Raw genomic sequence first — 11,706 nt, 5'->3', positions numbered from 1 at the left:
CTTTAGAATTGGGTTACTTATAGATATTTGAACAGATTCTCTATGAGATTAAATTTCTTTACGATTTAGGTTTAGGACTACCTATGCCAATTCCTATACTACCCTCTCTGTAGGCCCCGGCCTAGACAGAGTTTCAAATCATGTCCAAAATAGGAGAGGACATGGGAGAAATAGCCAGAATGCAATGAGCCCTCTCTATGCTTATCTGAAAGATTCCTTTGTGGTCTGTTACCAGCTGGTACATGTCAGATCAGCTTGTTGACACCTAAAGTAGATTTGGGGGGCTGAGGGTTTCTTTTGACAGCCACGGTTCTCATGCAAAATGTGTCCTTCAGTGGAGTAAATACAAGAGCACACTTTATTAGAATTTACAATTATGAATATTCCTAGTAAAGAATAACACAAATCATATCACTTTTCTGATACACAAAAATATGTGATGCACTTTTCTGATCCAAACAGAAATATGCAATCTTATAACTTAGAATCTCTACATCTTAACGTTTTAAGAATTGCTAGCATGTGACCAGCCTGATAGAGAGATTTTATCCAAATCTGGAGACTAAACTCTAAGAAGCATCGGATCTTAATTACATCTGCAGACAAACCTCAGCAAAGGATGGCAGAAGAACCCATCGCAGAACATTCAGCCCATTTTTATCCCCTCCTTCACACAATAACTTACAACATAGAAACTATGACAAATACATTACCCTGTTGATCAGCTAGAATGCACTGACCTGAACTCTCAATGGAAATTTGATATCCTAAGACTGACTAACCTTTTTAAAATGCCTCTCACCTGTGACTCAGTTTCTTTTATACCACATCCCTTCACCTCACTTATGCTAAGGTGGCCTAAATTAAAGTTAATGCAGCTAAAAGCCTACTAAATCTATCAGAATACAAACTAAAAGGATTCTAGCTCATCATAAAGGTCTCAGGCCCCAGAGCTCCTGTAATTTTTACTAAAGCTGAAAGCAAAGAAAAGTTTTCAGGAAGCCATGATTTGAAAGTTTCAGCTAAAAATTCCTTCATATTAGAGATGGATGTAGGTTGTTTGGATCTGAACCTGAAATATCTCCAAATGACCCTTTTTTCCCTATGCATCACGTACAAATGTGTTTTGGCATAAATCTAGAGTGTTCACATCACTGTCTCCCCCTTATATGTTCACCTTTTAATGAAATACACTAATCTTCCTCTGGCATGCACACCTCATCATCCTGGCAGAGACCTCCATCTTCAGCATTAGTTATATGATTTTCTTTCACTTGTTTTTTTTAGACCTCTCTGCATTTTTTACCCAATTGCAAAAAAAAAGTGAAAGACAGACAAGGTTCTTTGGGTGATGTGATATCTTTTAGGCCAACTAAATAGTTGGAAAAAATGTTCTTTGCAAGCTTCTGGGCATATACACCCTTCTTCAGGCATAGGGAGAGTCTGTTGGTGTTTGTGTGCTCTCCTGGGTAGAAAACAAGCCAATATGCAAAATGCAGTGCTGTGAAAATGCAAATACCTGGCAGTGAGGATCTGAGAGAACAGGAGACAATAGGTGAGAGACAGGAGGGAGGGCAGGACAGGAGGAATGTAGAACTGATGATAAAAAGTGGCTGGTAAAATGCAAACAGATTACCTGAGGTTATCAGATGGCAGGCAAGCTATAATGTGCCATAAATCCAATGTCTATATTTAGTCCATGATTTTATGTATGGATTAAATATAGACATTGGATTTATGGCACATTATAACCTGCCTGCTATCTGATGACCCTAGGTAACCTGTTTGCATTTTACCAACCACATTCTATCATCAGGTCTACATTCCTCCCCCCCCACCTCCCTCTGTCTCTCACATGTTGTCTCCCATTCCCTCACATTCTCACTGCCATGCATTTGCATTTTCACAGAACTGCATTTTGCACATTGGCTTCTGTTCTACCCAGGAGAGCACTCATACATGAGCAGACTCTCCCTATGCTTGAAGAAGGGTGTTTGTGCCTGAAAGCTTGCAAAGAACATTTTTTTACAACTATTTAGTTGGTCTAATAAAAGATATCACGTCTACCTAAAGAACCGTGTTTGCCTATGCCCTTAGACCAACATGGCAACAACCAACAACACTAAAAAAAATCAAAGACTCAAAACCTAAATGCTCCTTGTGCCTTTTCTCCACTTTAAAGGCAATGGCTAAAACAGGTGAAAAGTTCTGACAAATAAACAACTATGTTGGCCTTATAAGAAGCATCAAATACAAATTAGAAGTTCTCTAACTGGCATCTGCACATCCTTTTTTACCCCTTTAAAGCTTAACATGAAACTATTAGACAACACCACCCCAGGTGAGAAATTAAAAGCAGCAAGGGCTGGTGAACATTGTGAACTTGCACAGCAGAGCAGCACAGAGTTTCTTATCTCTGGTGCCTGTGTGGTTTTGTTACATTCAGAACATTCTCAGGGTACAGTGACCTTACAAACATGACTTTGATCCCTACATGATGCCATGTCATGCCCTGCTCCACTACAGAGTTAAGATGCATAAATCAGACTATTTGCTGAAAAAGAAAGTTACTAAACAGATGAATGCTTAAGGCAGAACATAGGCTTCATTCCAACCCAGGGACATTTATTTTCAGTATTTTATGCTGCTGAAGGAACATTTTTTTAAATGTACATTCAACCTCTTTCTCCATGGCAAACCCAAATCTTATGGCCAACACTATTGCATTGTGGACATGTGTTACAAAAAGGCAGCCCACTCTCTAGAGAGGTCTTTTCCACAAAAGCACAGCAGGTTAGCAAATATACTATAGGTACAAATGATTCAAGTTCTCTCTCAAAGGTTCTCCCTTCAGTCTTTTATCTATTAAGAAAGACTGTTTTCACCATATATTAGTTAATACATGATAAAAGTCTTGATGTGGACAACACAGTGGTCCTATGAGCACATATCGGTAGCATGAAGTAACCTTTAGATTCCCCATTCTGATTTACTCTAACCTGCTACAATGTAAAACACACAAACTGCATTGCCCGCGAGGTTATTATGTGCTAGTTACTATATATCAGCTAGCATGGGATTTTTTTAAAATCCTTATATGGATGAATAGAACTTGGGAGACCTGGAGCTAGCAGAATTTCTATTAAGTTACTGGGAGCTGTGGCTATTTAGTGCAGGAGTGGGCAAAATGGCAGATCTGGCTGGCAGCTGGACTCCATTTCCCAGCAGCCTCTGCCTGCAGAAGCCACGCTTAGCACAGGGGCATGTGGACAATGTATGGTGGCTCTGCCCTGGCTCCAGCCTCATGCCATCTCTCCTGGCCCCCAAATTCCTGGACCCCAGGGCCAGCCCCAGAGCAGCTCCCCCCCCCAGCTACGCACTCTGTCTGGTTCTGTGAGGCCATGATGTTCTCACGCTGTCACAGCCCCACCCCTCTTGGGGTCTCCATGGAGACTAGCCAGAGTGGCATAGGCAGGGGCTGCAGGGAAATGAAAACCACTCTGGGCCCAATCCAACCTACAAGCTGGACTTTGCCCACCCCTGACTTAGCGAATATAGATCATCTGTCTGTCTTGCAAGACAATAGAATTGTGCTGAGGCATCAGCTCCCTGAACATCTGGGTGTGGCTATAGATCTCAATTCTTGAATGACAGTACCTTGCATACTTATCACGTGTGAAGTTTTATATCTAACATCCTGAATGTAGGGTGGGGTTCTTCCTGAGGTTTCTTCTGTCCTCTGCATTTTGGGCTTTTCTTTCCTCAAAAGCCTTCATTCCACTTAATCCACTGCTTCCAAGCATTTTGATCCTCAGCAAACTTTCCCCAGTCATTTGGTTCAATGTTCATTGCCTTCATATCCCATTCTTGCAAACAACTTTGAAATGGAGATAAGAATGCTAATGTGGTGTTCTTCCTGTAAAGAGTTCTCCATCCAGAAGTCCCTTGGGTATATAGCCATCATCTTGATAATATTCAGTCAACAAAATAGCCACAAGCAACTGCCCCTAGGAACACAAATACAGGGCAGCTGAGATCAACAGATTATCCAAATGGATTTAGCCTTGCTGACTTAATGCAAATAACTTTGGTGCTCATGTTAAATAGATTTTAACCATACCAGGTGAGGTGCAGACTCAGAATTCCTAATCACATCCCAAACCAGGCTCCATTGTTCAGAAGCAAAAGCCTTTTTTTTTCCCCTTTTTCTTTTTTTTTTTTAATAGTAGATACTGTATTTCTTATCATGAAACATGGAACGTTCAAGTCAACTGTTATTCAGAAGTCCCTCCCTAATACTACGTACCCCAAAATGCAAATCCTGAAAGGGGTTTTCTAACACCCTTTATGTTTCTTTTTGTAAATATCCATCACCGAATGTACCAGTTATTTTATAACTATGCTCTTATTTATGTCTGTGAATTTAGGGACACATCTCCTGTGAAACAAGAGTCAGATGCAACAGGCTCACATTATCAGCTGAACCATTTTTACCTTACAGTCACAGCACAATGTGGGGGTTGTAATTCAAAGTTTCCTCTCCCTAGAAAGACCTTTGGAAGGTCCCCAAACTTCCCTATGCTTCCCAGAATGCAACAGAAGTAGCACATTACATCATTGTCTAGTATGTTCTCCTCCAAAAGAGGGGCAGCCTTACATCCCTGGTTTTTTTGGGTAAAGCAAGCAACAGCGAAATTTTCTGGGACAGTCCAGAATTTGGGACCTGTGTGCCAAAGTCTCCACAAAGTCCCTCAAAGGGATCTTAAATCTGAAAAACTGGCCTCAAATCAGCAGAACATTACTGCAGTGTGAGGCAGCAGAACAGCTCTGTGCATGTGGTGCTGTCCTTGAATAGAGCAGAGGGGTGCTGCCTTTCATCAGAGCTAATTAGCTTGACTACAGTGCCACACTAAGGCAGGTTGTCTAATAGAAATGAAAATCAGTGTAGACTACTTCCAGCGCTGGAGGTCTGGGATTATGACCTGGTTTTTGATCCCTTAAAGTTGATCATTTTATTTTTGAGGAATACTAGAAAGGAAAATGGCCCTCTAAACAGGGATGAGAAGCTAAGAAGATGAAGGAATTTTTTCCCTCTTGTGTTTCCATACAATATCCAGGCATAATTTGGAGCAAAACATATACCCATGTCACCATTATACAAATGTGGAAGTGCAAACCTCCTCCTTTTTTTTCTTTTGCTTTAATTTTGGAAACAGTAAATACCATGAAGTTTAGCTACAAGGCAGCTAAATCCTGTAATTCCTCTTTCCACCTACCATCTGTCCTCCTTGCTATCAATTCTCTCCCCTTCTACTCACCTGACTGATACTTGCAGTAGCGCAATGCAGGTAGCCAACTTCCTTTGAAGTTTTCCTTAAGAAAGCCGATTATATAGATGTTAGCATATCTGCGGTTTTAAATTAGGTGGATCAATGTAGAGCATTTTACTAATTTTTAGAGGGTTTTATAATGTTCTTTTTCAGTGGGGATTTTTGAAGATTAGGAAGAAAAAGATGAATCCAAAGAGCAGACAAAGCTGTCAATAAGAATGGTTTTGATTCATATAGTATTCTATGACAGGATGTCATATTCAGATCCTGATCACTCCCATGCATTGCTATAAATAGCAATTTTGCTAATGTTGTGAATAGTGAGTAATTGAGGGTAGTTCTTCCTCCCTCCCCACTCCTGTGCCCAGGAACAATAGAAATATGAAGTAAGTTCTTCACAGAGGTTTTATCCATCTGTCCAAATGATTATGATTATACCCATGTTTGAATTCGTCTCACTCGATACAGATTTGGAGAAAAGCTTGGGGAGTTTGTTTGGGTGTTTTTGTTTGCTTATTTTCTTATGATTGTTGTTGCTGTTCTTCTTGTTGTTCTTCAAATGTTCACCATATCCTTAGTTTGCTCTGTCCCATAAAAGTATTCCTTTTTGATGATGCTACACAAAACCATTGTATGTGTATGGGGGGGTGCGGAGGAAGTACGCATTGATTTTGAAAGTCACATTCTCCACAAAAGATACACAGTTTTTTAATGAATATATGAAAAGCATGTTTTGAAAAAATTCTCATTACTTGGCTCTTTTATAATGGGTCTGAGTTCTACTCAAACTTACTATCTCCTGGAGGAATTATAAGGTATTGGGAAGATACTATCAAAGGAGGCAATTCAAATACTTATATCAAATGCATTCTGGCTTATTTAAATATTTTATTTATGCAGGAACTCATTATGTGTAGTCAAGGGCAGCAGCTAAAACACACACACACACACACACACAAAATCCAGATGATTTTTCTTTCAGCCTAGTATTGCGACTTGAAGCATGAGGACATTTGGGATTATTTACCTAAATAGAACCTGATCCTGAAGATGCTGAAGCCCAGATCCTCAAAGGATATAGCCATCTGGCTCCTACTGAAGTAAATGGGAATTAGCCACACACATTTCATTCAAGTGTCTAGGCTTCTGTGGGTGTGTCTACGTGAGATGCTAGACGCACAGTAGACTAATTCTACTGCGTATTAATGCATCACAGCAAAAAGTCATGCTAATGCACAGTATAATTAGTCTGCTGAGCATTAGAATCACCTAAAAGATATGCACCCGCGCTATTGCACAGTAGCACCAATTACAGCACATTAGGTTTAGTACCTGTTGTTACATATGCAGATGTGCCCAGAATCTCAGAAGATCAGGGCATAAACCTATGCAGCAGAATTGGACACACTCTGGATGCATAATTCTCTATTGCTGTAATATAAACACCACCATAACCGGAGACAGCATACACCAGAAACTTGAGCAGTTGAGACTGCAGACCCTCTTAAAGGAAGTAGCTGTCATTTTCTAACGTGTTCCTGATTGGGTAACACTGACAAGCTCCTAAAGAAGATAGTTTTTACTTTCCTAAGTTGGAAAGAGTTACTACAACTTGAGGTACGTGAGGGGCAAGGATTGCATAGAAAGCTTTAGTTACCAGATCATCTCTAGAAAAAAGAAATTTGGTAGAACATAAGCATATAGGAGTGCATATAGCAGAGCAGTTAATTGCTCTTCCAGATCTTATTGTAGACTTAGGCAGTGCCTGGTTGAAGCAGCTGAAACTGTTTCTTGGGGCTAGTTCCTGTTCCTTGGGACTAGTAAGTCAAAGGTAGATATTTTGCTCCTTTGGATACTGTGAGTGGGTGTCTTCTTGGCACTGGCTGCTCTAATCACTGTTTTCCCCCTCACTCATCTGCCACACCTTGATGGAAAAAGAGGAATACAAAGGGGTTGACAGCGAATCATGTGACAATGGACAGTTGGTGCTCTGGCCTCCACTGCAGGGCTTTACCACCCTTTATACCCTGTCCATGCCTGCCCGATGTCCAGTTGACCAATTGGCTTCCTCTTCGGGAACAGGGACCTTCACCCAGCTTATTTCTTCAGAGCTTGTTCCCCTTCTCAACACTTCCTCTAGGTGGGGCCTTTCTCCCTCCATATTCTTATGTTTGGTCCCTCAAGTCCCACTATACAGCTTCCTCTACTTGGGATCTATTTATAACAGTCTTTACTTCCTTGCACATTCCCACACAATTTCTAGCTGGGATCTTCCACCTTCCCCCCCCACCCCACTTCACTCCTCCCACAGGCTCAGGGTCTTCCCTACAAGACATACCACAGGTGTCTGCCTGATGTCGTCTTTCATGACTGTCTTCACACTGCCAGCACTCCCTCTCTGCTCATTCTAGGTTTCTGCGCCTCCACGCAGATCCGGTGCAGCTTGCTCGCTGTTCCTGTGTCCCCTCTTCAGGACACTAACACTCACCGGAGATGGTCTCCTACAGGTCCTTCTGTTCCAAAGGAGCAATCAGCAGTGGTTTCTGTGGCTTCCCTTCTAGCTTCCAGATTCCTGGCCAGCATCTGACGTTGTCAGATGTGGAAGTGGTGTGATGGATTTGCTGCAGGTAAGGGATCTGCCGGGGCTTTTCCATCCCAGGAGCAGGAACTGGTAACAGGTTCCCACTATAGATACCATTATCTGTACTAAAAACTATTAAGTCTTAACAATGTTGGCATAATTGATCACTTAAGTTCAGGAAGACCTTAGCCATTGTGTAAAAGCTATCTTTAGGGGCATTGTAGCACTGTTAAACAAGTTAACAAAACCTGAGGTTTCTAACTGTACTCAGATATTGTAAAATATCAGATATTTACTCATAATTTTTTCCTATTTAAATTCTGCTGCCTTTCTTTTGCAATTACATATATAGCACAGTAGTGACTCTTATATATGGTAGTAATCACACCTATCCATTTTTTGAGTAGTCTAGGGATGACACTAGTAGGTGATTATGAAGTGTTTCTTCCTTCAGCGTGAAGATAAAAATAATGTAGACAAAAGAAACATATCTTTGTAAGACAGAACTCAACTAATTTGAGGTAGAAATCCATAAAAAAATCACAAGTGTTGAAATGGTGAGTCATCTCAGCAGCATAAAAATAATCTATGTATCTATTTTTTTTCCAAAGGCGTTGAAGTCTTGTGTCTTGGAAAAACACATAAACATATTGTATAGTTCTTTGACAAAAGTTCAATGTTTATTTGAGACAAACACTCTCTTTCATTTTATTTTATATTATTTTATTTTATTTTACTTTATTTCATTTTTTGTTCTGTCCCTCATACCTACCTTCTTCTCCTAGGTACACCTGTTTTGTAGTTTTGTAGTTTTTACTGTAATCAGCACTTTAGGTTGGGTAGTTTTCAGAAATACCCTAGAAAAATAAATGTTTTTTTTTTCAGTAAAAGCTTTACCAATGTCTGCAGTCCTTGTGCTTAACTAGCAATTAATACAAATTCAGATGTGAATTTTCTTAGTGATATGAGTTCAAGGAACAATTTATTATTAGTCTTTAGTTTTAAGAGAATCTCAGCAAGGATTAGTTGAGTTAGATAGGTTAGATCTTCAGCTGGAGAAAGGCAGTAGCTCTACTGAAATAAAGAAAGCTACAGAAATTTATACCAGCTGAGAGCCTACCCCGAATGAGACTGTTAACTCCTGTTGAGTTGTGTGGTGGACAAGACAAAGAGAGGATAGATATATCAAGTATGCACAGTAGGTGACATATTGACTAAGAAGGTACACATGCCCATTATAGATGGGAAACTCACAAATTTGTTGCCAGGCAAAAAGCCATGACAAGGATGTGCTAGATGCTACAGGAAAATGAGGTAAGCATGTACTTAGGCACAAGTCCTGGTAATGAAATGGAGAATGAGAATATTTTCCCATGTCTTAGACATGATAGTGTCACAACCCAAGGGTGTGATTTTTGTTTGTGTGCGCTTTGGCACTGCTGAATTATTTCCCGCCATTTGTAGCTTTCTTTGCAGGGTGCATTTCTTCATTGCAACACAGAAATGCACGTTGCAAGGAGTTCCCGCCATTTGTATTCAGATTCGTGCCCCACTATTGGTCAGTTCTAAATTATTCCTACGTGGCGGCTAGCGATTGGCTTGCTAGCCATATAAGAGGCTTGAGTGGTTTCTGCCCAAGTTGGAGGACTCCACGAACATCAGGAGGAGGAGACTTCACATCTCGTGAAGATCTCTAAGCGCTGCGGAGCCTATTGGACCCAGCGTGAATATCAAGAAAGCTACAGGGGTCTGATCAGCCTCTCGCCTCTCCCCATCGCCGCCTGATCCCTCGATGTACCCTTCCCTGCGCGCAAGTTCCACGGAGCCTAGCAAACTTCATGTGAGTGAATCCAGAACTCTGTCCGAGCCCTTAAACTGGGACTTAAGCGAAGTTTTCCTGGAAGTTTTCCAGCCTGCACCGCGACCATCTACGGTGTAAGTAAACAATCTTAAATCAACCATTAAGTGTCCGTGACTAACTTCCCCAACCCAGCGTGTCCGGGCTGCTGGCCACAGCCCGCCGCGCGAAAAAAGGGCCTCGGACCGTTCCCGGCCCGCACAGGTAGTTGATGACACTCACCCAAGCTAGGGACAGACATTGCACATAAGCCGGTTTAAAGTGATCAGAAACTGATTTAAACCTGTAACAGAACATATGTTCAGTGTATATAAACCAGTTTGAAAATGGCTGAAACCAGTTTGAAATAAAACTGGTTGAATATAGTACTAGACTTATGCAATGTCTATCCCAGACCCCTTGCTAGTTTAAGATAAACCAGACTCCCCAGCATGCCAACATGCTCTCTGGGTTGGGCAGGGCTCTTTGCTCCATAGCACAGCTGGCCCCTCCTCTCTGCTCCCTGGATGGAGCTCCAGCAGAGCATACGGGCTGCTTCCGTGTCCACCTCACCACTCCTTGCTAAGCAAGGCCCCTCCCCTCTTCCTTGCTGAGACATATCTGTGTATTAGCTAGCAGACCACATGCTGGCTATGGTCTGTGCTATGGCAGACAGGGCAAAGGAACAATCAACAGGTAGCTGGTAATGTCCCTGTTGTTTTCTTAATGGGGTGAAAAAAAATTGAGTTAGGGGTGATATACATAGTTATCAATTCCCTTCTGGGCTGCTCAGGATGGAGGGAGAGAACCCCTCCCTAATCAGAGCATTAGGGGGCCATGTCCCCCTCAGCTCAGCACTGTGGAAGGAAAGGGAAATCTACTTTAGTGCCCCCTGGCTTCTAGCCTGAGCCACTGAAGGCATGTGCCTGCATGTCTGGGATGTCTGTGCAGTTACAAATCAATTTAGCGTAGCCAGGTTAGACTAACCTGCAAAAACTGAAACAATTCAGGCTCAGGCTTTTTGAATGTCTGTCCCTAGTCCCAAGGTAGAAGGGGATTTAAATATACAGCTATCTAAGTTGCTAGCAGAGTGCTCTAGCCCAGGGGTTCCCCAAGTTTTTATGATGAGGCCTGGAAAACTGCAGCCCACAAGTGGCCAGAGCCCTCAAACTGAGGCCCAGGAGTCACAGCTGACCATGGCCAGAATTTCCAGCTGGAAAACAGGTAAGGATACCCCCACCCCCCGGGTACGGTGGTGGGCCAATCCATGCACTGCCATGGGCCCTGTGGCAGGAGCTGCAGCCTCTCCACCTGGCTCGGGGGTGGGGGGCACAGTTTGCTGGTCTGTGGCCACTTCTGGTCCAGCAGCTGACCATGCTGTGGACCAACAGCTGATCTGCCATGTCCCGGGGACTGAGAACCCCTGCTCTAGCCACTACACTGTAGGTGAAGCATTTGAGTCCCTTCTCCTCCACTCCTTATGAGGCTGTTCCCCAGGCAACCAAGAGAGGAAGATACGTTAGCCCAGGAGAAAGAGATCAAGCTATAGTATGTGGAGCTCAGTGAAATTGAAAGTTGATCCCAGGTTTTAACCTGACCCCATGCTCCAAAAGGGGCAGAAATATCCACATTACCCTCTGTCCACTTTATCCAGTGACTATTAAATACAATGTGTAGTTCATCAAGTTAAGAAAGAATGATGGAGAATGTCTCGATACTGCCTCACCTATGATGTGATGCTTCAAGCATTGTAATGGGATGTCAGAAACATTCAGGTTTGAACCCTCTCTGGTTGGTTGAAGATAATTTCAAACCTTTCAAATCTCTTGCTTCCTGGTTGAGGGTCACTCTGAAAGTAACATTAACTACCTCCCATTCCCACTTGCTAGTTAAAACCTGCTACTGTCTCTGTGTACAGTGTGACAACCTCTCTGTGATGCTTATCTGCATACCTCAAT

This window comes from Alligator sinensis, unplaced genomic scaffold (assembly GCF_000455745.1).
Source record: "Alligator sinensis unplaced genomic scaffold, ASM45574v1 scaffold1228_1, whole genome shotgun sequence".
In the NCBI taxonomy this organism is placed as follows: Eukaryota; Metazoa; Chordata; order Crocodylia; family Alligatoridae; genus Alligator; species Alligator sinensis.
This window is presented reverse-complemented; position numbering follows the sequence as displayed.